Raw genomic sequence first — 24,454 nt, forward strand, 5'->3', positions numbered from 1 at the left:
GATTGCCTGCAGTGCAAGCAGGAGCTGCCTCATAAGCACATATTGGCTCAAGCTAGAGGTCCCTTTAGCCCATCTCTCTGCCTCTCATAGTGGCCCATAGCAGATGCTTAGGGAGTAACAGGGCATGCATCATATATCCCAAAGACAGCAGCTGAGCAAATCTGGGACACAGAAGACTTGAATGAAAAAGTGTGTTTATCATTTTTAGAGTTTGGGTTTCGTCCATGTGTTCTGGCAAAAGGGAAGAGTTTTCTGTTTATATGCATCACATCACTCCTGCTGTAAAAGTAAATGACTCTTTCTGGCCTGTTGCAATGCAATAGCTGAAGTGTTACCATCTAAAGCAAAATGTGCTGTATATTTCTGCACAATTCTGCTCCTCCATGCAAGCATGGCGTAGCTCAGGTCCTCATTAGAGCCCACTGAAACAAGAGGGAGGCCTTGCTTTTTGGTTGTTTGGTGGCAAGATCTATAATAAGATTCAGTTCTCTCATCACCTTTGAGTTTGGAGGTCACCTAGGGGATCAGAATTCACAAAGTTACAAATGGTCCAGGTCAGGCTGGATAAAGAGCATTCTCCTCCAGCATCCTTTCCCTCCAGCACAACCCAGATGAGGAGGAGTCTGAACACACAGACATTCCTTTGCTCCAGGACTGGGTCCCACACATCTCTGCAGGGCCCTGAAAAGCCTTACAGCCCTGGGCTCTTCTGCAGCAAGCCTGTGAGACAGACATGCTGCCATCCCATGGGCCCCAGTTTTCTCATTGTTCAGCGGAGCTGATGGCAGGTGTCCCACTGTGTGTGGAAGAGTGCGCATGGGAGTGTCCATCCACCCTACAATATTCTGGTTTTTATCAGAAATCAGGAGAAAACAGAGCAAGAAAAAAGGATTTACCTGAATATACGGGAGTTTCTACTACTATTGTCTGAGCCCAGCCCCTGGAAGCACGTCTAACTATCAGAGGAGAAAGCAACCAGGAAGGTGGATGAAGAGAACAATAAGTAGAAAGGTGATGAAGTAAATCCATTTCCTGGGACCTGATGACAACAGCATGCTTATACAGCTAAGCAGGACCTTTGGGGATCCTTCTGTAATGTGTCAGCCCCGCAAAAGAACCTCAGCAATTTAATAGATTTTGCTCTTTGTCTCGCTTTTTCTCTCCTTTTCAAGCCATCAATTTTCAAGTTTTTCCAGTAACATGGTAAAAGACATCCACAACCCATACAGAGATTGCTCCTGCCCATACGTATTTATGCTTAGAGTGTCTTCATCTACTTTTGTGTTTGTGCCCTGGTTGATCACTGGAAGATTTGGGTTAAACCAGCACTTTTCGGAGTTTTATCTCAGTTAAAACTTCAGAAAGTGGAATGCTGCAAACCTTCAAAAACACCCTGTTTTTGAAGTTGCCTCTACACCTAGCTGATAGTTTCATTCTCCCTCAACATTCTTGCAGCCAACATCATATATGTAGCCAGTATTAATTGGCTCATTATAACAGGCAAAGCTAGCGCTGAAGAAAACAGCAGAAATTATGGAAGGTAGCATTACAGCCTGCTAGCTGCAACCCTCTATTTTATTTAACCTCTTGGGTTCCCCTCTGCTAAGAGGGTGGCCAGACCTATGCTGGAGGCTTGCAAGCCCAACCATGTGCTACATGATTTTGTCCAGACTTAAAGCAGAGAGCCATAAACACCTATCTGTCCTCATTGCCATTCAAAATGGGACAGTTCGATACAGCTGTGATGCTGATGTTTTTTGTGTCAGTAGGTATGTCTCCTGTATATGGCCTACAGCCTGTCTCATGTGCATGACTGCTGCCTCTGAGCACAGGCTGGGTGCAGGATGGACAGACTCCTGTGTGCCATTTGGTGCCAGCCTGGCCCTTGAGCACGATGTTATGTGATGCCTGCGGTTGTTTTGCACCATCCCCTGGTGGTCTCCAGCCTCCTTCTCTGAGACAAGTCTATGCCCTGAAAGAAAAGCGGGACCGGCACCTGATTAATATCAGTGCTGGGCTACGAGTGCCCCTTTTGAATGCTGTCAGCATCACTCAGTGAGGTTCACCTCCCTACAGCCAGCACCTCTGTGCTTGGCTGAGCCCTTTGCTCCAGTCGTCTTTGGTCTTCCCCATCCCCTGTGCTCCTTATGCTCTCAACTGTCTTGTCTTTCTTTTTTCTTTCCCTGCCTCTCCCCATTTCTTTTTCCTTTGGCACTTCTCTCTGCCTCTCCCCTTCAGGCTTCCTGTCTCCTCTCCAAGACGGTACTTCCGACAGCAGGAATTTCAAGATACAGCACGCTCATACATTTTGTATTAACTCTAGGGGCTCTTAAGCCTTCTGACTTCATGGGGTTACACAAACTAGCAAGCGCTGTAGCCCAGGAATGCGCCTGGAAGTAACAGAAAAGGAGGGGGGAAAATTAAATGCTTAGCAACAGGAATGCCACACTTTTGAAGAATTAACTAGCTATTCATTCAATCTGAAAGGGTTATTGCATTAAGAACTCACATTAGAATTAAGGGGGAAAAAAAGGCACTTTCTGGCTAAGGCTGAGGATAAACCCAGCATTTCTTTATCACTGCCTAGGGAAAAGAAAAACCTTAATTACAATACTCGTCTTTGAATAATATTTCGGTTATAACAGCACATTTCTCAGATTCTGCATGATAAGTGCATTAATGTTTATTCATTTTCTATGACCTTTAGAAAATTCCTAAGGGTCCTATTTTGCTAGTGTTGATGGTTGCTCACTTTTTATGCTCCTTCTGTACACTGGTCCAAAACTTGATCACCATCTATCAGCATGCTTCTTGTCTTTGGAAGCCTGTTCCTGTAAATGGGAAGAACAAAATTTGGAGCTGACTTTATTCTCAAGCCTCAAAACTGATCTTCAGGAGTAGAGATCATCTTCTGTGGCAGACCCTGGTGGACCTCAGGCTGAATGCAGAGACCTTAATTGTGTTGAAACCGATGGGACTGGGAAAGACTTGGAGCAATCCTTCTTATGCTAGTTTTCCTTGCAGTCTCAAATGTTTTTCATTTATTGATATTTAATTCCTTCAGTCAACTTCGATCCACATCCTACTTGCCTTACAAAGGCAGCTACTCTGGAGAGTACAGGAGTAAGACCCTTTGATTTCACTCATTTTACTTTTTAGAAACTTGTATATTTGTACCTCTAACACCTTAGAAATGTTTTCTACACTCTAAAAACTGGTTAAAATACTTAGAATTTGTCTTCTTCACCTATTGGCATTCAAACTGAAAGGGATTTGGTGAGTTTTTGTTATTTCAACAATGGCTAGATAAGCAATTTTTGTCAATGTTAAGATCTTATTTTCAAAATGTTTTGGTTTTTTTATGAAAATGTTAGTATATCAAATTACAGAAATCTCTGTCGGTTTCCAGTTACAAAAATAAGGTAGAGGAACTGAGTATTCAGACACCGGCACCTGGCTTGACTTTACAGAACTCGTTTACAAATTGTATTTTAAGTGAAATGACTTTTGTATTTATAAGTCTGGGCTAGATAAGATCACCATCTTCCAGGTAGTTTGCAGACAAAGACAAATCCATAGTCTTCTGCCTCATGTCTATGTGCATGTTTGCAAAAACACAGAGAGTTTTAAATTTCTAGAAGCAAGTGCATGTGAAATGAGGCCATGTCGCCTTCCTCACTACACCAGATACTGAGCTCCTAATCTTATTTTTCAGTCTTTGGGGATAAAAATACAATTCTGAGAGGAGCACAAATGCCCTTTATACAAAGAAAAGTCTCTTGTCTGCAGTAATTTGGTGAATAGGCTCTGCGATGATATCTGAGGTGCTGTGCTTCGCTCACAGAAACTCTGCCTCCCACCTTTATTTTTTTGGCTCAGTAATTTCAGGAACTTGGCATGACAGCTAGGCAGAGAGATGCCAACATGGGACATTTATTTGCATATCAGTGGATCTAAGTTTCTTTTTCAACTAAACAATTTAGAAAAACAAAGGACATTATCTTTCCGGATGGTTGTATTTCTTTCATAAACAACGACAGTAGATAAGGGCATATTTCTGTCCTCAGCTAAGGAGTATTTTATCATGAAAAGGTATCGAACTATTATCTAGTCCTGCACTTGTCCCAGTGAGAAAAAAAGCTTTTTGAAAGCTGAAAGAGAAAAATGCAACAACCCCAGTATTCAAAAGTCTTCTACTGACAAAACAGGACAATAGTGACAGTAAATACTGCATTTGAGTTTTTTGTTTTGTTTTGTCTTTTTTTTTTTTTTTTAATGAATACAAAGAATATATGTCTTAGTATGCAAATTTATTATGGCTATAGCTACAAACCAGGAGGGATCCAGACTATTTGCAATGATTTCGAAGAGGAATATTCAATGGAGCAAGCAGAAAGATTTTTTTACTTAGAGCAGGCACTAGCTTTGAGCCTTGTTTGGACTTTGTACATGACCTTGGATTTATAATCTGATTTTCAGCTATTCATAACATTCACAGGAGCTAGAGAATTTTCTTTAGAAACTGGAGTGGTCACTGTTCCCACAACCTAGGCACTAAATCAATCAAATCCATTTTTGGAGGATGGAGCAAATTACTAGAGCACATATGCCATGAACACCTATCTAGTAGAGTACCAATCACTGATGCCGTATCTAGAAATTAATTCAATATAATCAATTGTTTCAGAGCACCTAATTTCAAAGAAAAAACACAAGACTGCTCCCTCCCAATATTGTACACGAGAAACAATATTCCGGATGACAAAAATAAACATATTGCACATATCACAGGTGCAAAGCTCACAGCATTTGTCTCACTAGCGATAGTTGTCCCTTGGCTCCCAGGTAGCAATACCCTGATGAGAACCTACCTCAGTGACTAGTGAAGAATGATAACAACATTTTGACCCACAGCAGACACGCTTGCTGTGTAGTTCAGCATGCAGAACAATGTTCCTTTGAATCACATGGAAATCTAAATTCACAGCCACTGTGAACATTATAAGAAGGTGAAAATCCATCATTAAGCCATGCACTGGCTTTCTCCTGGCTGTATTGATGAAGGATAAACACAACAATCTTGACTAATATTTTATCTTAATTAGAGTAAAAGTAAATTGCTATAAGCACACGAAACAGGGAATTAACAGAAAATTAAACAAGCTCTATGTACAAACCTGTAAAACCACTCTGAGGCAATTTGAATCTTCATCAGACTGGTGACAGCACACATATTTATTTATTTATCTATTCATCTATTTATTTATTTATTTAGTTGCTTATTTGCTTATTTATTCATTTATCTTATTGAGTGCTCATGTTTCATTCCCAAGCAGACTTGCATGTATTGATTCGATCTCATGTTCAGTGAAGTGTGTATGTGCAAATGTCTAATGGGAGCATAGACTTGAAAGATAAAATGATCCTTTTTTGGCCAGACCACACACCCTTGGAGATTTGCCTGGTCCAAAAAGGATGTTATTACACAACTGGCACAACCTCTTTTTGAAGCATAGAGGGAACTCATGAAGCAACATTGCTGTACTGCAGCTGAGAAAAGCTCTAATTTATACTGCTTATCTCTGATCCATGCACAACAGATCTGAGAGGAGGATTTTGCCCTTAATTTGTTCCCTGGTGTCTACACATTTTGAGTGTGTTAGATCAGTGAACAATGCTACATTCCACATGTGCCACAACACATAGACCTAGCTAGGTACACTGAAGATGAAGGCACAGCCTCAACTTTGAACCTCTTGTTTGTAAAACAACTTTAAACATTAGGCAGATGACTTTGTAAAATGAATTAATTAGCAATAAAGACCAAAGGCACATTCTGTGTGAATAAACAACATAGATTTAGATCTTAGCTAAAACTTAGTGAGTGCCAACTAATAAGGAGGTCTGTGGAGTCTGTCAGACTTTGCAATTTCTGCTTTTTTGAAAGGAAAGGTATTAATGCTCCTAGCAGAAAATGCCTATATAAGGCTTGAGTCTGTGCAGTGGAGTGAGACCTACAGCTCCAAGATTCAGCATCTTTAGCTTTCTGTGGGAAAAATCTTTTTATAGCTGTTTTTTATTTATCTAGGGGTTTCTCCAGGGAGGCCAGGAGAGCATTAGCTCAAGAATTCACTTGATAGATTTCAGATCAGCTGCTAATCTGTCACTTCAAGGGGTGACAATGACAGGAGGGAAAGACTTCCTAATTTATTCATAAAATACTTTATCTGTCGATTCTATTTATTTAGTTCATTCTTCATAGGTAAAAGTATTGAAAAAAGGAAATTAATCCTGACCTTGGAGGTGAGAAGCAGAATGCTGATAACTTCAGCTCTGGGGGCATGAGTAGGCCAGGACTTTTTTCACCCAAGAGTTGGAAAAACATGATAGACTGATATTATCTCATGCTTTTTATCTCTTGAATTCTCGCTGATACCACAATACCACAAAGGCTTTACTGACCTGTTAGTAACACTCACGGGAAGCTCATATTCAGTATGTTGAGTCACATACCTTGTTTGTTATTTTTGCATAGCACAAAAATGCCTGTGGTACATTTTGTCTGCCTTTGTGCAAGTGTTGCCACTGAACAGATTACATCACGTCAGAAATGCCAGATTTTTCTGAAAGCATTTTTCATGAAGTTTAAGTATTGGCATATGTTTTTCAGTAAGCTGCAACTTCTTTTTAACTACAACACAACCTTGAAAGAATTATTTTATGATTTGCTGGGCAAAGATTCTGAACAGCAAGAATTCATCGACCAAACCCCAATATCATTTCCGTCTTTGATGAATGTTGAAATAGCACTTAGAATTTATTTTATCTAGGACTTTTATGCCCTTTAATCTCAGATGATGTAACATACTATTTATGGAAGACACATGATTCCATGCAGTTACAGTTTGATTTCATAACAATAATATGGAAATGTTTTGTTGCTAAAAGTTTATTCCTCATAACAGGTAGAGTCCAGTTGTTGAACAAAACTGAGGTACTATAGCTTTTCTTTTAACTGAAGACTTTTTCATCAAAAAACCCCCATATGCAATTCTTAGTATATATTTCAGGAACACAGTCTGTGCAAAGTAAGGTATGAAGACTTGAGAACTTGACACCATCTGTCAGTTAATGGTGTGAGCTTGATCAGGAACCGAATAGCTTATTTACTGATCTGCACTCTCTTTTGTGCTTTACAAGTTCTTCACCCACTTTAGCTGGTCTTTACAGACAGTCCCAGTCTTTGTCTTACGGATTTCTGTCTTCAAAATTCAGATGGTTTGAGGTGATGAAACATACACAGTTTGGATTGTATGTAGTTTTTTTACAGCTACACTAAACCTTATTAAAGGGGAAATCTTCAGAAAATGGACCTCTGTAGACACCCTACAGTATGTTTTTCAAAGGCATATAATTCAACAAATTTTGAGCTTATTTTGCTGGACTTTTTTTTTTTTTTTTCAGATCTATAAAAAGTACATCTTTTCAATGAATTGCTATCTTGCCAGGTGACACAACTTTACACCAGAGAATGAAAGTGTTAACAATTCTTACAACATATCTGTGAAAATGGACATAACAGTATCCCTTTCCTTAATCTCATTCTTGGAATGGCACATACGTTTTTATCTAACTTATTTGTCAAAAAAATCCACAAGAAACAAGGGGAAGGCAGGTGGGGGCACGGATTTGTTGTGAAAAACATCAGTTTGTTTGTTTGTTTTTTAAATATAGCAAAAGACCATAACACCCTCAAACAGAGAGCTACCATGGAAATGGAAGGATGTCCCTGTGTGAATCTCAGATTAATTCTTCAGTTATGTGGTTCTCTGTGTATAAAGGAATCTGTCCCAAAATACATAAGAAGCGAAAGTAACAATTAGTTGCATGGCTGGCGTAGCTTGGCAACACTGAGGAAAAAGCCAGATTTTTCTGTGATCATTTTACATTTTTCTGTATTCCTCCTACAGAAGAGCAGCACAGGCACAAATTAGACTCATCCTGAGCTGGATCTGAGATGCAGTTGAAGTACAGAGCAGGACCTGTGAGCTGGGAGTTGTTCCCTGATACTACAATTTAGCCAGAGGCAGGAAGTCTGTATGAATTATCCTTCATAATTAGACCTCAGAGCTCTTCAGCCTCTTGTTTGTTTATTCTTCATCCACTATCACTCAAATCAAGTTTTTCAACTCTGTTTCCTCAGTCTAGTATATTTTCCTAATTATTTGCCTTGAGTCTTAGTATCTGAAATTGCTACATGGCCTCCAGCTCAAATATTTGTCAGGCGCAGGACCCTGTAACATCTGAAATATATGGGAGCAAATGCACTCAATACCACCAACGTGGCTTATATTCAGTAGGTTTCACACACACTGCCAACCAAGGTAGTATAAGAAGATAATACTTATACCAAAGTTTTAAAAATAAAACTTTTTAAAAGACAATGCAGAGAGACATGTATTTTAACATAAGATTTAGTTATTACTTTATCTAATGATTTATGCATGAATATATCATTAGGAGTTGTTAAACCAGAATGTGAGTGAAAGTTTTGTTCTTTGAATTAGCCTAATGGTCACAGTGATTATGAATACATGATGTGAGGGTTTAGATACATATAAACATAAACACATACCCATGCATGAATACACAGATATGTATGATGAGAAATATGCATGTAAATATGTATATGTGTATTTACAAATACATACATGGAAAGCTGATGGAAGAGAAACAAAGCAGCTGAAATTACTTTGACATCTTCATTCACAGCTTTCTGTGTGTCAGAAGGGTCACCACTGCTGGCCTCACAGTAAAAACTACTCCATGAGTGGTCAGAGCTCCAAGGATTCTTATGTCACTGCAAACCAGAATTTTGGAGGATTTTTCTGTGACATTCAGGAATCTACTTTCCCTTAATTTGTGAGATGGTTGAGCAGGTAATGACCATGGCTGTTAACATAAGCTATGTATGTTGGGGCCTGTGTGACTGTGGGAGCTTGTACCATAAAATACACTTTATTTGCATATATAAGAATCACACCTTAATTTAATGAAGTAATTAATGGTATTAATAAAATGGGGTATAATAACTTTTCTTAATGAGAAAATTAGTGTCAAAATATTAAAACTGAAAAAAAAAAAAAATGCCTGGAGAGAGAAGGGAGAAATACAAGTGATAGAGAGTTTTTCTCACCTCTGTAGATGGTAAAACTCATAGTGAAAGCCCAACTGCAAGGACTGCTCATGTGTCCTCCCTCACGGTAGCAAAAATCACAGTAGAATTGCTTTTTCACTGGTTTTGTCTGCTGTTTTTTTAGATACAAAGGGATGCGAGTTTCAACTATACCACCTTTCTTTTACATCTCCTCTTTGCAAAGTATATTGCAGCAGCGAGCACCTCTGTCTGAGCGATTTGCACCTTCCCTTCTGTGTGGGACACCGGGTAGAGCTGTAAAAATGGTTAGGATTTATCTATTTTACAGCTATTCAGCAGCATCTTTTTTGCATAAATAACACACAGACCTAAACGCAGACATGTCTCGACTGTTCCTGGAGTTTGCCAGAAAAGAGCATCTTTTTGCAGAGTGAAGGAAACAATAGTGGTTTGTGTTTTCTCAAGGTTTCTTCCTAGACATTTCTCCTCCTCTTGGGTGCCTGGATCTGTGTGAAGGCCTAAGAAAAGAGGAGCACAGTTCAGAAAATGAAAATGAGTCCAAATAAGCATAATTTGCAATTTCAGATTAATTGAAAGCTATAAGGAAAAAGAAGTGTCAGGATTTACTTTGTCCCCATCTACAGGTCCTTGACCATAAGGCTATTCAGAGCAAAGACCTTCTGGCATGGTCTCTTCTGCACTCAGGCTGCATGTGGCAAATGGATGGCCCTCAAACTGTAATGTGGCTCCAAAATCGTCGTGATTTCCAGGTACTGAAGAGCTACATTAGGTGTCTCACTTTGCTTTCTAAATTTCTTTGCTCCTGCTTGCCACAGAAACTTCTGTGTTAAAAAAAGCAGGTTAACCCAAGTCACATATTGAGTCATCAAATAATTATAATCAATTCTTTGTATTGACTCATCCTAAGAGTTGATTCCTTTATGCTGGCTGAAGAGTGTTAATCTCTGACAGTTTTAGAAAAATACTATTAAATGTACCTTGCTGATAAATGCAAAATAGTTGCCATGATATGACAGTGGGTCTAAGAAACTGAATAATAAATTCTATAATGAGAGATACAAGTGAAGCAGGTGCTTTGGTTAAACGCCAAAAGAATGGATCATGCTGGATTTTCATTTTCCTTGTTTGGGAACTGCATGATTGTGCCAAATATATATATTTATATTTTTATATATATATATAAAATTTTTATTTTTAAATTAGATAAAGAAAGTCCCATTCCATTTTGCTTTGAAATTTCAGTATTTCACCACTTGAATTTATATTCATTGAATTCCAGGGTTAAATTTCAGAAACAGTAGGATATTCACTTCGATTCTAAGTTTAGAAAAATGTCCATTCTCATTTTTTCCAGCACTGAACTGAACACAAAATGCTTTCTGAAAATTCAGTTGGCCTTTTTCAGCCAAAATTTCTTAAGCCTGTCTGTTCATCGTAGAGATGAAGAAATGCAGTCTATGTCTGCAAAGCATTTTTGTCATTTTCCTTTGAAGTCTCTGAAAGTTATCTAGTGTTTGTATTAACTTTCTATATGAAAAGAAAAACTGTTTCATCCTCCTAGGAGCCATTTTAAATATCAGAGAAAGTGAAGAGCTGGAATGAAATCTACCTGACTAAACAAAGCCCAGCACAGAAAGTGCAGCCATTATAAGGGTTTGTTTTAAATGCTGACTTGACTTCTGCAACAGAGCTATCCAAATTCAGCTCCTAAATAAGAGAACACTGCTCCCACTCCAGTGAGTGAGATTTCTCTCTGTATGCTTCAAGGTTTGTTTTGCCTTATAACCAAGAGATTTCAGAGTAGCAGCCACAGGGTAAAATAAATAAATAAACAAACAAACAAACAGAAAATATAGGTAAGAACACTATTTATAGCATCTTTCATGATGGCTGCTTAGAAACAGAAGAAACTTCACTGCTCACTAATGGATTTGATGAAACCGAAGCAAGTTCTGCATCTGTTCCTCCTGTTGGTCCTGTACGGGAACATAGTGTTCAAGTTAGGGTTATTTTCAGTAGAAGTTAATCCCTCTCTTATTTCATCCTTAATAGAAGACAACCTATCAAGTTTATTTTTGGATTTCTTGGATTTGTTTGTTCCTAAAAACCAGGTAGAATAATTTCATGTGCGGGCTATAGTATTTGTAATTCAAATATCACAGAAAGTCATAGAAGTCCTGACCTTCTGTGCTTGATTTCCTGATGATATATGACACATATGTCTGCTTAATTTAATGCTTATTAAAGGAATAATGTTAATGCTTAAGGAGTATGAAACCTTAATTAGATTTTGCAAGCAGCTAACTACTGTAGCAAAGAGAGGCCTTTATTCTGTATTTACTGCAAACATATCAGGATGTCACCAATATGATTTGAGAAGACTAAAGTCAATCCAGCAGCTGAAACCAGTTGTTAAAAACTAACCTGTTCTATGACATTTAAAAATTTGATATTTGATTTTATTCCCAAGTGGAAGTTTATTTTTTATTGAAACTCAGAAATGAATAATTATGGAGACTTCAGATGGAAAAAAATCAATTAAGAGGGATACTCAGGATCAATTAAATCAGGAGACTGGTTGACAGAGTCCCTTGGGAGGCAGTCCTGAAGGGCAAAGGAGTCCAGGAAGGCTGGACATTTTTCAAGAAGGAAATCTTAGTGGCGCAGGAACAGGTTGTCCTCATGTGCCAAAAGAGAAGCCGGTGTGGAAGAAGACTGTCGTGGCTGGAACTCGAGGGAAAAAAAAAAAGAGAGTTTATGACCTTTGGAAGAAGAGGCAGGCAACTCAGGAGGACTACAGGGATGTTGTGAAGTTATGCAGGGAGAAAAAGAGACACCAAAGCCCAACTAGAACTTAATCTGGCTACCACCATAAAAGGCAATCAAAAATATTTCTATCAATACATTAGCAACAAAAGGAGGGCTACAGAGAATTGCCATCCTTTAGTGGATGCAGGGGGAACCATAGTGACAAAGGATGAGAAAAAGCCTGAGGTACTAAATGCCTTCTTTGCGTCGGTCTTTAAGAGTAAGACCAGTTGTCATCCAGATACCCAGCCCCCTGAGCCAGAAGACAGGGATGGGGAACACAGTGAAGCCCCAATAATCCAAGGGGAAATGGCTAACAACCTGCTACACAACTTAGACACACAAAAGTGTATGGGGCTGGGTGAGATCCAGCCAAGAGTACTGAGGGAGCTGGTGGAGGTGCTCAGCAAGCCACTTTCAGTTATTTACCAGCAATCCTGGTGAACCAGGGAGGTCCCAGTTGACTGGAGGTTAGCAAATGTGACACTTTTCTGCAAGAAGGGCCAGAAGAATAATCCAGGGAACCACAGGTCTGTCAGTCTGATCTCAGTGCTGGAGAATGTTATGGAACAGATAGTCCTGAGTGACATCATGTGGCATGTACAGGACAACCAGATGATCAGGCCCAGTCACCATAGGTTTATGAAAGGCTAGTCCTGCTTTACTAACTTGATCACCTTCCATGACCAGGTGACCTGCTTAGTAGATGAGGGAAAGGCTGTGGATGTTGTCTACCTAGACTTTAGTAAAGCCTTTGACACTGTTTCCCACAGCATTCTCCTGTAGAATCTGTCTGCTCATGGCTTGGATGGGAGTGTATTTCTTTGGGTAAAAAACTGGCTGGATGGTTGGGGCCAAAGAGCTGTGGTGAATGAAGTTAAATCCAGTCGGCACCAGTCACAAGTGTTGCTCACCAGGGCTCAGTGTTGGGACCAGTTCTGTTTAACATCTTTAACAGCGATCTGGACGAGGCAATTGCAGGCACCCTCAGTAAGTTTGAGTGTTGATCTGCTCAAGGGTTGGAAAGCTCTACAAGGGGATCTGGACTGGTTGGATCAATGGGCTGAGGCCAATTGTATAAGGTTCAAGGCTAAGTGCCAGGTCCTGCACTTAGATCACAACAACCCCATACAATGTTACGGGCTTGGAGAAAAGTGGCTGGAAAGATGCCTGGTGGAAAAAGACCTGGAGATGCTGATCAACAGCCAGCTGAACATGAGCCAGCAGTGTGCCCAGGTGGCCAAGAAGGCAAACAGCATTCTGACTTGTATCAGAAATTGTGTGGCCAGCAGGACTAGGGAAGTGATTGTCCTCCTACACTCGGCACTGGTGAGGCTGCACCTTGAGTACTGTGTTCAGTTTTGGGCCCCTCACAACAAGAAAGACATCAAAGTGCGAGCGAAAGTTCGAAGAAGAGCAATAAACCTGGTGAGGGGTCTGGAGGAGCGTCTGAGGGAACTGTGGTTGTTTAGCCTGGAGAAAAGGAGACTGAGGGAAGACTTTATCACTCTCTACAACTACCTGAAAGGAGGTTGTAGCAAAGTGGATGTAGGTCTGTTCTCCCGAGTAACAAGTGACAAGACAAGAGAAAATAACCACAGGTTGCACCAGGGGAGGTTTAGATTGGATATTAGGAAAAATTTCCTCACAGAAAGGATTGTCACTCTTTGGAAGAGGCTGCCCAGGGAAGTGGTTTGAATCACTATTTCTGGAGGTATTTAAAAGATGTGTAGATGTGACACTTAGGGACATGGTTTAATCGTAGACTTGGCAGTACTAGGTTAACGGTTGGATTTGATGATATTAAAGGTCTTCTCCAAACTAAACAATTTAGTCAGTCCAGGAAATTATAGGCACACCACACATACTTCAGTCGCTGGGAAGGTTATGGAACAGATCTTCCTGGGAGCTATCACAAGTCAGTTGAAATACGTGACTGGTAAAAGCCAGTATGGATTCACCAGTGCAAGTTGTACTTGACAAACCTGATCGCCTTCTAAGACAAAGTAACCTGTTCCATCAATGGTGTGCGAGTGGTGGACATTGTCCACCTGTATTTCTCTGAGGCTATCAGCACATTTTCCCACAGCCTCCTCCTAGGGAAGCAGATGTGTTACGGTCTAGACAAGTGGTCTGTGTCGTGGGTGGGGAACTGGTTGATGGGCTGTACCTAGACAGTGGTGCTAAATGGCTCCTTTTCAAATGGGCAACCTGCCACAAGAAGGGCCTCCCAGGGCTCAATATTGGGCCAAACACTGTTTAACAGCTTCATAAGTGATCTGGATGATGAGATCAAGTGTATTCTGATGAAGTTTGCTGATGACACCAAACTAAACGGGGAAGTGGATATTTCAGAAGAGAGACCCATCCTGCAGGAACCTGAATAGGTTGGAAGACTGGCCTAACAAAAACCTCATGAAGTTCAACAAGTACAAGCGTAAGATCTTGCACCCAGGAAAACATAGTCCAGAAGTGCAGCACAGGTTGGGATCTACCCATCTGGGGAGCAGCTTTGTGGAAAAGGACCTGGGGTCCTGTTGGGCAACAAACACAAAATGAGTGACAAGTGTGATGCTGCGTCAAATAAAGGGATTGGGATGCTGGGCTGCATCAACAAGGGCATCACCAGCAGAGACAAAGAAGTCATCCCAGTGCTTGTCAGGCTACACCTGGAATACTGTGTTCAGGTTTGCTCCCCGCTATACAAAAATGATGTGAACAGGCTGGAGAGGGTCCAGAGAAGGGTCACAAAGATGACCAAAGGACTGGGAAGCCACTACATGAGGAAAGGCTGGCTTTGTTCAGCCTTGAGAAAATGTGGTCTAGGGGACACCCTATCACCGTGTCCTGGTATTTAAAGGGGTGGCTGCAAAGAAGGTGGACATCCCCTTTTTACAAGGAGTCACATGTTAAAGATGAGGAGTAATGGGTACAAGTTACTCCTGAGGACATTCCGACTGGACACAACTGGGAAATTTTTCACAATGAGAACAATCAGACACGGGAATAATCTCCCCAGGGAAGTGGTGGATTCCCCAACATGGGACACTCTTAAGATTCAGCTGGACATGGTACTGGGCCATCTTGTCTAGACTGTGCTTTTACCAAGAAATGTTGGACCAGATGATTCTTGTGGTCCCTTCTAACCTGGTATTCTATGATTCTGTGATTCTACAGTTTGATTAATTCAGCAGTTCATCTGGAATCACTTCTCAATTTAAGCTCCTGTACCTCTTTTAAAGAGATTGCATTACTTTTTATGTGTCTACTTCAGAGTTAGAGCTGGTGGAATGATGGAAGAAATATATTTACAATAGAGTCACAAATGAATGACCATAATTTTTTTGTTGTTCTTGCCACCATGACAGAAGATATTTCCAAATATTTGTGGCCCAGTATTCAAAACAGTGTCTATGAATCACCAGTATTCTCCAAATTTGCACCTGAAATACATTGTTCATTACTCACTGTTCATTATTTGTTAATCATAACTCATTATCTTTTGTTAAAGTTTCAGTCAGCTAATCAAGAGGCAGAAAATATACTGTATGACCAATAACATTCCACAAATAATGATTAATCAAAATGAGCATTTCATGAACAGCATAGTCGCTAAAAATCATTCAGCTGAACAAGCCATGAAAGACATACAATACTAATGTATTGACACAAATCAAGAGAGGTTTGTGAATGAGTCATCAACCAAAAGCCAATTTAATTTAAGGGTCCTAATAGCACTGGTAAATGACTGTTTTGACATAAAATACTAAGCTTAAGTGTCACATTCCCCTTTCTTTAAACACTATTTTCGTGTGTGTTATCAGAGTGAACTGGGCAACCGCAGTTGTCTGTAGAATTGCCAGTGTCTTTAGCGGGAGAAGGATTAGCTTCTATATGTGTTTTATTAAGACCACTTGTTAGTTAATGTTTCCTCAGCTTGCTTTCTTTGTACCTTCTTGTTCCCATGGATCTCATTCTGGGTCTCACCTTTTGAAATTTTCATACTATTTTAGCAGAAACTCTGTTTTGTTGATGGAACTATGCAAACAGACATGGTTAGGACCAAGAATCTGACCCTATATCATAGTTCCAGTTACACTTTTAAATTGTCAATTTTTGTATGAATTCAAAGTAAATAATAATTTTATTAACCTCTAACTATATTTCAAAACTGTATGTCTCAGTGAAAGAGCAAAATTCCCAGATCTGATGGAGATCCATTATATGATGAATTAAGGTATCAAATGGACTATTTTTTCCAAATTAGCCTCCAGTAAGACATGACCAAAGGGGTTAAATTTAAAAATGTTCTGAAAAGAATGAGGAAAATACAAAGACACAGGGTTTACTTTGGAACTCTCTGGAACACTACCACAATCTCTAAATTACATGACTTTTGTAGTCCCAATTTAAATTTGAAGTAATTCAATTTATTAAAAATGACAGCGGGAAGATAAGGTTTCAACCAATTAAATTTAATTTTTTTTATTGAGGAAGCTGATCATGGCTCATCATGTTGCTCCTTTTCTGTAGTAACTACACTGAGATGTCCTGAGATTCTAATTCCAACTGGTAAATTCAGAGATGACTCTGAATCAGCCAGGTCTAGTTAACTCAGAATTACTGGAGTAGGAAAAACCAAGAGCTTTTAGGATTGTCCAAACAGATTGTGCTGTTGTTAGAGAGAACATTCTTATTTTTAGGTCATATATAGAGACCTGTAGGAATAAGAAAGCATAAACATAATAAAATTTAGAGTCAGAGGAGGAGAATACCTGCTGTTATCATTGCATGATGCCTACTAATATCCTGCTTTTCCATGTGAATATACAGTATTATTGTAATATTTATGTGAACACGCATTTTCCACAGTAATTCATTAGACATTTTTGCAGTACAATGCTGATGACTTTACATAACTTCTTGGAAATTCAAAGAAAAAACAAACAGCAGCATATTTACTTATAGCTATAATCCATATATAGTGCATGTTACACTACATTTACAATGTAATAAGTGCCCTTTAAAGAACAAGGACAGTAACACTAAGTAAAGTTATGCAAATCACAAACTTAATGCACCTGTTACCTAAATCTTAAAGAAAAAATAAAATCCTTGACATGGACATATACTGCATTTGTCAAATCCAGTCAGAATAACTGGTCTAATGGACAAGTATTTCCCATAGAGGTTGGAGAAGATGTTGATTCTGCAGTATAATTCTCTTCAATTTTTCCATCTCTCTGAGCTGTATTGCCAACCACACAGAGCCATTTGTTGGAGAAATCGCCATCTTTTCCCGTTAAAGGAAACTGCTTATTCTCATAGCTTTCCTAATTTCATGTAGCAGATGATACCGTGCATGTAAGAGAGATCAAAAAGACATTTAGAGCATGATTTTGATGCCTTTTATTGGAAATGCTTCATACACATACATCTTTTAAAGTAACACAAATATTCCTATATATACAAGAAAAGCCCTTAGAAGTTACAGCATGTTAGTGGTTTGAATTCTTTAATTCATATGGCAATTAATTTTGAAGATTGTCTACAAATGTCCTACTTCTGATATTTTATTTGCCTTTTGTTTTACTAAGTGTTTCTATCCATGTTTTCACATTAAAATAGTGGAACAAGACTGGAAAGAAAGCCGTGAAATAGGATGAATTTTTTAACATATTAACAGCTTCTAGCACTTAATTGTCTAACAATGGAGAGGTTAATAAAAACAGCAAGAGTGGAAATGAAAGTACACTGTTTATGATGAGAAAAGCCATGACCATGGGCTTGCAGAGGAAATAACTGCCTAACGTTCATACATGGGGACACTTCCTCGTTACATGCTAAAACATAAATTTTAAGAAGGTATAAAAACTCTCCTCAGTTCTTTAACCTCATATTTGTGCTTCCAGGAAAATCTGAAATGCTGTGACTACATATGGGTTTACTATGCCTGAAGAGACAAACTCAGACATTTAGGAAAAGAATTTTCCTGATAAATAGTGGTATAATCTGGTGATTTCAGAGCTTGTGCTGGCTAGCTCTAGATAAAAGCGAAACTCCTTTAAAATCAGTGACATGACATCATTAGCACACTGTGTCACTGACATCAGGCCAAGGAAGTCTACGAAGTCCTATTAAATGTAGATAGGTCTCTCTTGCCCTTAGTTCTGTCTTTATGATACTTGTTGCTCTGTGTTTTTGACTCAGAATCATTCGGCCACTGAAGAGATTCTTGTTACTGTTGCAATGGTTCTGCTGTTTGTGTTGTATGTTGGTGGTAATATTGCAGTGTACAAGTACTGAAGTGTGGGTAACTGTGTACTCAGAGCAGTAGAGGGCGATGACAGGTGGTTGACTCCTCTGCTAGACGAATAGTAATGTTTGTTTGTTCCAGCTATGCCACAAAGTATAAACCAGTGCCTTCAGTAATTGAGCACGTTCCAAAAGGCCAAGTCTGATGCTTGGCCCATTCTGCATTTTAACATGAGACACACATACAAGGAACCATGTTTCCATAAAACAAGAAGCAAATAAAATCACTCTCATTACACTCAAATTTTAAAGGTCTTAGCAACAGGTCACATTAAATGAACCGCAAAGGCACGTCTGGCATATGACAGACTTTTCCCCATAAAAACATGAGTGAACGGCTTCCATCTGCATGTAAAGAAATCCCTCTCATTTGTGCAGTGAAGGAAGACCTGCTTGAGGTCTGCTGTCAGTTCTAAAGCGTACGTTAAAGATTTGTCACTGTGGGATCTAACTGTGACCTCTGCAGAGATTTGCAGAGAAACTGATGCCTGTGAATCCAAAGGAGCACTAACAAAACAGATAACAGCAAGGAATACATTTTGGTGTTCAGATTTCCAAATATTGGTAATAAATAATAAGTCATTATTTATGGCTCAGAATTGGAGCTGGAATCTTTTCCTTTTGCATGTGACTTGTGAGTTTATCACTTTGAAAGTGATTTTTCTGCCAATTGCTCTGTAAAACATGCATACAGGACTTCAAGTGATATTACCTCAGTGTAAACTTTGCCTCTAGGATAGGATTGAGCTCACAAAAAATGGATCCAAAAGCATATATACCTATAGCTCATACAGATACTGAGAACAGTAATAAAACTGAGTTTTCTCAGTTTAGAAATTGTGATCAACAGATACATATATGCAACATTTACAGTTACACTAGAAAATATTTCTTATGCCATTAAAGGACAAAATAACATGAGGACTGTCCTGTAACAATTCTAGTGATGTTAACTTCTACTCACTAGCTAAATTAATTCAGTCATTATGTTAATTTTTCATATGGTTTAGCACTGATCAGAATTTTCTAACTTGTTAGGAAATAATATTTAGTAAACTACACAAGCAACTTGATTTTTCAGAACTGTTGATGAGAACTCATCTCAAAATCTTGAAGAATATCAGCAGTTTAAGTAGTGATGGGAACTGATTACAGGGAATTTTGGCATCACTGCATTAGAGGCATCTGAGGATTTACTGTGTTATACAAGAGAGACTGAAACAGGAGTAAATGGCATTTTTGTTGTACATTGAGCTTGTAGGATAGTTGCAGCTAGATGCAGGCAAGCAAAGTTTTTCTGTTTCTTATTTAGATGGTATGGAATTCACCTATCAATCACTATTAGGCCTGCGAAACTAAACCTGTGGATTTATCCACTGAAGTGCCATGCAAGTGAATTTACCTGTTATAATGATGTAAAGGACCATGACTTTCAGATGTGACACTTGCACATCTAACATACTAGGTGGTAAACAGACCTGTAATAGTCAAGGTCAAGAATGGAGTATATAAACACAGACACACAAAAATCTGTATCCACTTTTATTAGGTGGGCATTGATATTTGGTTTTTCCTTGTCCTTTGGATAAAGAAGCAGTTCATTTATAGAAATGTGTATTTATAGTAATACAATCCCAAACCATTTCTCTAAGGAACATCTCCGGAAGTTTTTTACCATTCGGTTGACATTTCGGAAGTAAAATCTGAATTTCTAACTCTGTACAGAACTTTCTGGTGTGGTTGTAAATGATAGACCAGTTCTGTTAATATACGGGAGTTTTGGAACTTAATTCAGATATATTTTCAATTTTTTAAGTTATAATGACTAAGCACACCTGCCCACTTCAAAATTCTCTGTTAGTTGGGTAGTTTTCAATAGCTTAATCATTATTTGATTGTCTCAGTTTGTATTTCAGGCGGTTCACCTGCTCTTCATCTAAACTTAAATATTTCCTGTTTACACATCACAGAATATGGAAAGATGATAATATTTAGAAAACAAAGAAAAAAATGAAAGCTGCGTTCAAATGCATTATTTATATAATTATCCTATAATTAAAGTAATTACAGTTTGTGGCAAAAAATAATCTTTATTTTTGTTTGCAGCTTTCTTAAGGGGTGTTTACTGATCATCACAGAGAAGCTACATGAAAAGTAATTGGAGATGTTCTCATTTCTGCAGAAGATTTAAGTTGCATTTGACATATTCTTCATGAAACAACTGTGCATCTTTACAGTCCATTAACTGACAGGTTTGTATGAAAGGGAGTTAGACTGATGTTCAAAATTATTTGTGAGTTTTTATAATCTTAGCTACAGCCACAGCTATGCCGGATATGAATTTTTCTGAATAAAAGAGGATTTCTAGCATACAACATTGCAAGCAGTAAAAATTGTTTAAATGAAGGATTTCTTGCCTTGTGGTATTTTTTAACTTCTAGATTCAGTTTGTTCTTTTTAGAACCAGAAAAGCTAGTAACCTATAAAATGAAATTTTAGCTGTCTGTGAAACCACCTGAATCTAGGAACAGTAGTTCCGAAAAAGACCCACTGACTACCAAAAATACCAAGCTGAGACCCAGAACATGAGGCTGTTACTCAGGAAGAAAACTCAAATGGTGTTTTTTCCTTTCATTAGTAGATAGTCTATCACAGGCAGAACAGTGAGCAAGAACAGGACCAGAGACTATCTCAGAGGACTCCTACTTTGGAGGTGTTAATGGTCTGCAGCAAAATTACTCAGCAGCATGTATCACCTTTCCCAGAAACACTCTGCACACACGCTTCCTTCAATTGGGAGATGACTGAAGGCCTTACTGCTGTCTGGGTGAGGATGGAGGTTTCTCATGGAGCCCTCCTCGATTTTTAATTCTGGATATATTCTTTTTCACCTCTCAAGCCATGTTTTACTCCTTCACAGAACTACACAAACAAATATTGTTAGGATCAGATTAATCCTAGAAACAAGTCACATATTTAAATAGTATGTACATGGGACATATTCAGGAAGAAACACTAGTCAGATACTACATTTCCTGGATTACATTCATGTAAATACTGATATGTACACAATCTATATCTGCAAGGGCTGCAGAAAATTAGGAAAGCTACAACTCTCATAGCATGACATTTTTTTTTTTGTACGGCTAAAGAAAATGGTGTATTGACTCGATCTCCAGAGAAAAGCATCTATTTATTATTTGAAATGAGCCATATCATAGGATAAGACGGATATTTCTACAACGATAATAAACAAAGTAGAACTTAGTTGGGAATTTCATTCTTTCTTTTTTAAACGTGATCTGCAGAAAAATATCATCAATTTTTTTTCTATCCAGCCTTGTGAGTGGGGGTTAAAGTAACGGTCAGCACATAAGAGGTTTAAAATAAAGCTTATAAATAACTTCCTCCATCACAGCCTCCCCTCCAACAACCTACTTGAACTTCCAGAGTGTAAAGTGCTTGCACAAGTTGCTGCTTGCCACCATCATAGATGAGCGCTTTCCATGCAGACTGGAGAATCTCATCTAAGCATCATTTCAGGGCACACAAGAAAATATCTGTTTCTCTGAGGGACATCTTGAAGCTCTAAAAAAATATGATAATTCCTTCTGTGTAAACTGTACAGCATTAACCTGAATAAATTTGTTCTTTTGAGACTTATGAGTTCTAGATATCGCTTTGGCTCTTTTGTAGTGGTCCAGGCATGTCTCCTTCTCTATCTTCCTCGGTCTGCAAACACAGAGAGAACTAACTGTCCGTGAGCAGATAGTGGCTCCCTAGCCATCAGTTTGTAAGGCATAGATAAACAATTTGCTTTTAATTTCTGACACCAAGCTTGTAATCTTTAATTCCCCAGAACATCTGTTCAAACTACTTGGTGATTCACATTCTTACATATCACCAGTTCTAGGTGAATTGAATGTATCTGCTTGTATGTATAATATCAGACATCAAGACCTCTGCAACCTAAAAAGCTAAAGCAGCTTTCTAAGACCACCTTTTTAGGCTGTGAGGAATATATTGAATAAAATGAGAGGTCTAGGCCAACTGATCTTCCCAAGAAATATTGAGACAAGAAGGGGTTCAAGTATACAGTGCTGAAAAGATCTGGATAAAGATGCACTTTCCTAAAATGCTTATTTTGTTGTTTTCACTGTGAGATCACAGAAAACACAGAAAATGTGATCACAGATGCACTATAACCTTCATTCTATTTTAATGCAAGAGTAGTTTAATGACAATTTGGTCAGGGATCACTCTTCCGCTTTTCCTAAGAGTTCATCACATAGCTAGCATCTGATATCTGTGTGCCCTTGGGAAAGAGAGGATCCTCCTTTGAAACATACCTGGAGGTCAATGACTTGTGAGTCCTTTGCAGGACTGGTTTCTACAAATATGACATAACAGGTCAGGTATTGTAACAGGTACCAATACACAAAAAAATATTGACATTTTGGTTTGCTCTAATTATCACTAGAACAGTAGAACTTTTTCATTTCAACTCTCTTAAGCTAATAATATATTAATAGCAGGTTAACATCCTAAGTGCATTTGGAATATGATGAAAGAGATGAAAATAGAATAATAAGAGGAGAGGTGCTCTGACAGACCATAAAATCTATCCGAGACTTCTGGATAAAACACAGTTTAGGAGAAGGCAAGTCCTTTGTGCAAGAACAGGGAGGTTTCAGACTTCAGAAGATTCAGGCAGGAGCTACAGCCAGAGTATTTGCTGCTTCTGGACTTGTCCTGCTTAATGAAATGGCAGTCACTTTCTGTTATAACTGTTCCTTATTAATTGAATCCATTGTCTGCATCATAAAATCATCTGTCAACAATAACTGAGTCTGCTTTTTATTCAGGTTGCAGTGGTGCCTGCGCTTCATGCAACACTTCTGAACGTTCTGACTCACCTTGCAGTGGTGTGTCCCAAATCACAGCAGCCACAGTGCAGCTCCTGAAAGGAGGGCTTGCCTTGCATGTCGAAATTAAGAACATGCTGAAAACATGGATACTTCAGGAAGCACCAAAAATGCAGGCTTTCAAAACAACCCGTGAACACCCGTGTATCTGTTATTCTGTAGCTTCCAAATCAGTATTTAGTCTTAAAAAAAAAAAAAACCTCCACTTGTAGTGACATTCAATTTATTTTTTTATAAGATATGCTAAGGCTTTATTCTCAGTTGGAAAAATATTCAAATTTTCTATTAAGAATTTGTAATAATTTGGTCTATTTCTTCTTTTAGTTTTCCATAAAAACACTCTTTTTTGTCATCAACTTTTTTCGTTGTTTCTAATTTTTTACCATGGCCTCCCTTCTTCTCCAAATGAGAATTGAACTTGGGTAGACATAGACAGATAAAGGTACATTACCAAAACACCAATCTCTACTGTGTACTCTGTAATCTTTTCAATCAGCGGTCAAATTGCCAGTTGTTCTAGGGAGAAGAGAGTTTTTCCCAACACAGGGCATTTTTGAAAACTTATTTCCATTTTTTGCCCTCATGTTTTTATTTGTATCTTATTTCCAGGTTTTTTTTTTTCTCAGATTATTTTTTTTTGCATGATTTGGCATTCCTGCATGACAATATCTCATAACATTATTCTTTTAAAATACTTTAAAAATAGTGAATTATTTTCTATTAGTGCATATGTATATCTGTCTTGGGAGATCAGCTACCTCAGGATAACAAACATGTTCATTGAGAGTTTCTCCTTTGAGGTACTCCAAGTACCAAGAAGCAGATTCATATTATGTGAGTAAAATTGTCTAAGTGTATTGAATGCACAGATGTACTTTAATATTTCATTAATTATAAAACAATCAAGGAAAATCCAAGACCTTTAAACTGTTTGAAGACTTTACATTTTAACCACTATGATTTTGAGCTAAATAAGAAATGTTTCTATCCATTTGTAGATTGCAATTAACATATTGACATAATATGAATTTCCATGACACTGCCACTGACCTCTATAGAAAAAGCACTCATATTATATTAAAAACTTAGTGTTTTCAACAAAGCGATGCTTTTGTAGAACAACCACTACATTTCCTTTTTCCCAAAGTAACTTCATTTAAAACTTAAATTCCTTAACTTATTCATGTACAGAATGTCACACATTAAGTTTTATAAACTCTGAAGCAAT

At 38.3% G+C, this 24,454-nt stretch overlaps 1 long non-coding RNA gene across 1 annotated transcript in view; it reads left to right on the plus strand.

Annotated features, from left to right (window-relative positions):
• Window positions 1-23,363, plus strand: part of LOC139827362 (uncharacterized) — a 42,015-nt gene extending 18,652 nt beyond the window's left edge. The window contains exons 3-4 of the long non-coding RNA XR_011737890.1: window positions 20,408-20,553; window positions 23,167-23,363. This is a non-coding gene — a long non-coding RNA (uncharacterized lncRNA). The remainder of the gene's footprint in view (window positions 1-20,407; window positions 20,554-23,166) is intronic.
• Window positions 23,364-24,454: the final 1,091 nt, after the last annotated feature.

Source organism: Patagioenas fasciata, chromosome 2, assembly GCF_037038585.1.
Source record: "Patagioenas fasciata isolate bPatFas1 chromosome 2, bPatFas1.hap1, whole genome shotgun sequence".
NCBI classification, from domain to species: Eukaryota; Metazoa; Chordata; class Aves; order Columbiformes; family Columbidae; genus Patagioenas; species Patagioenas fasciata.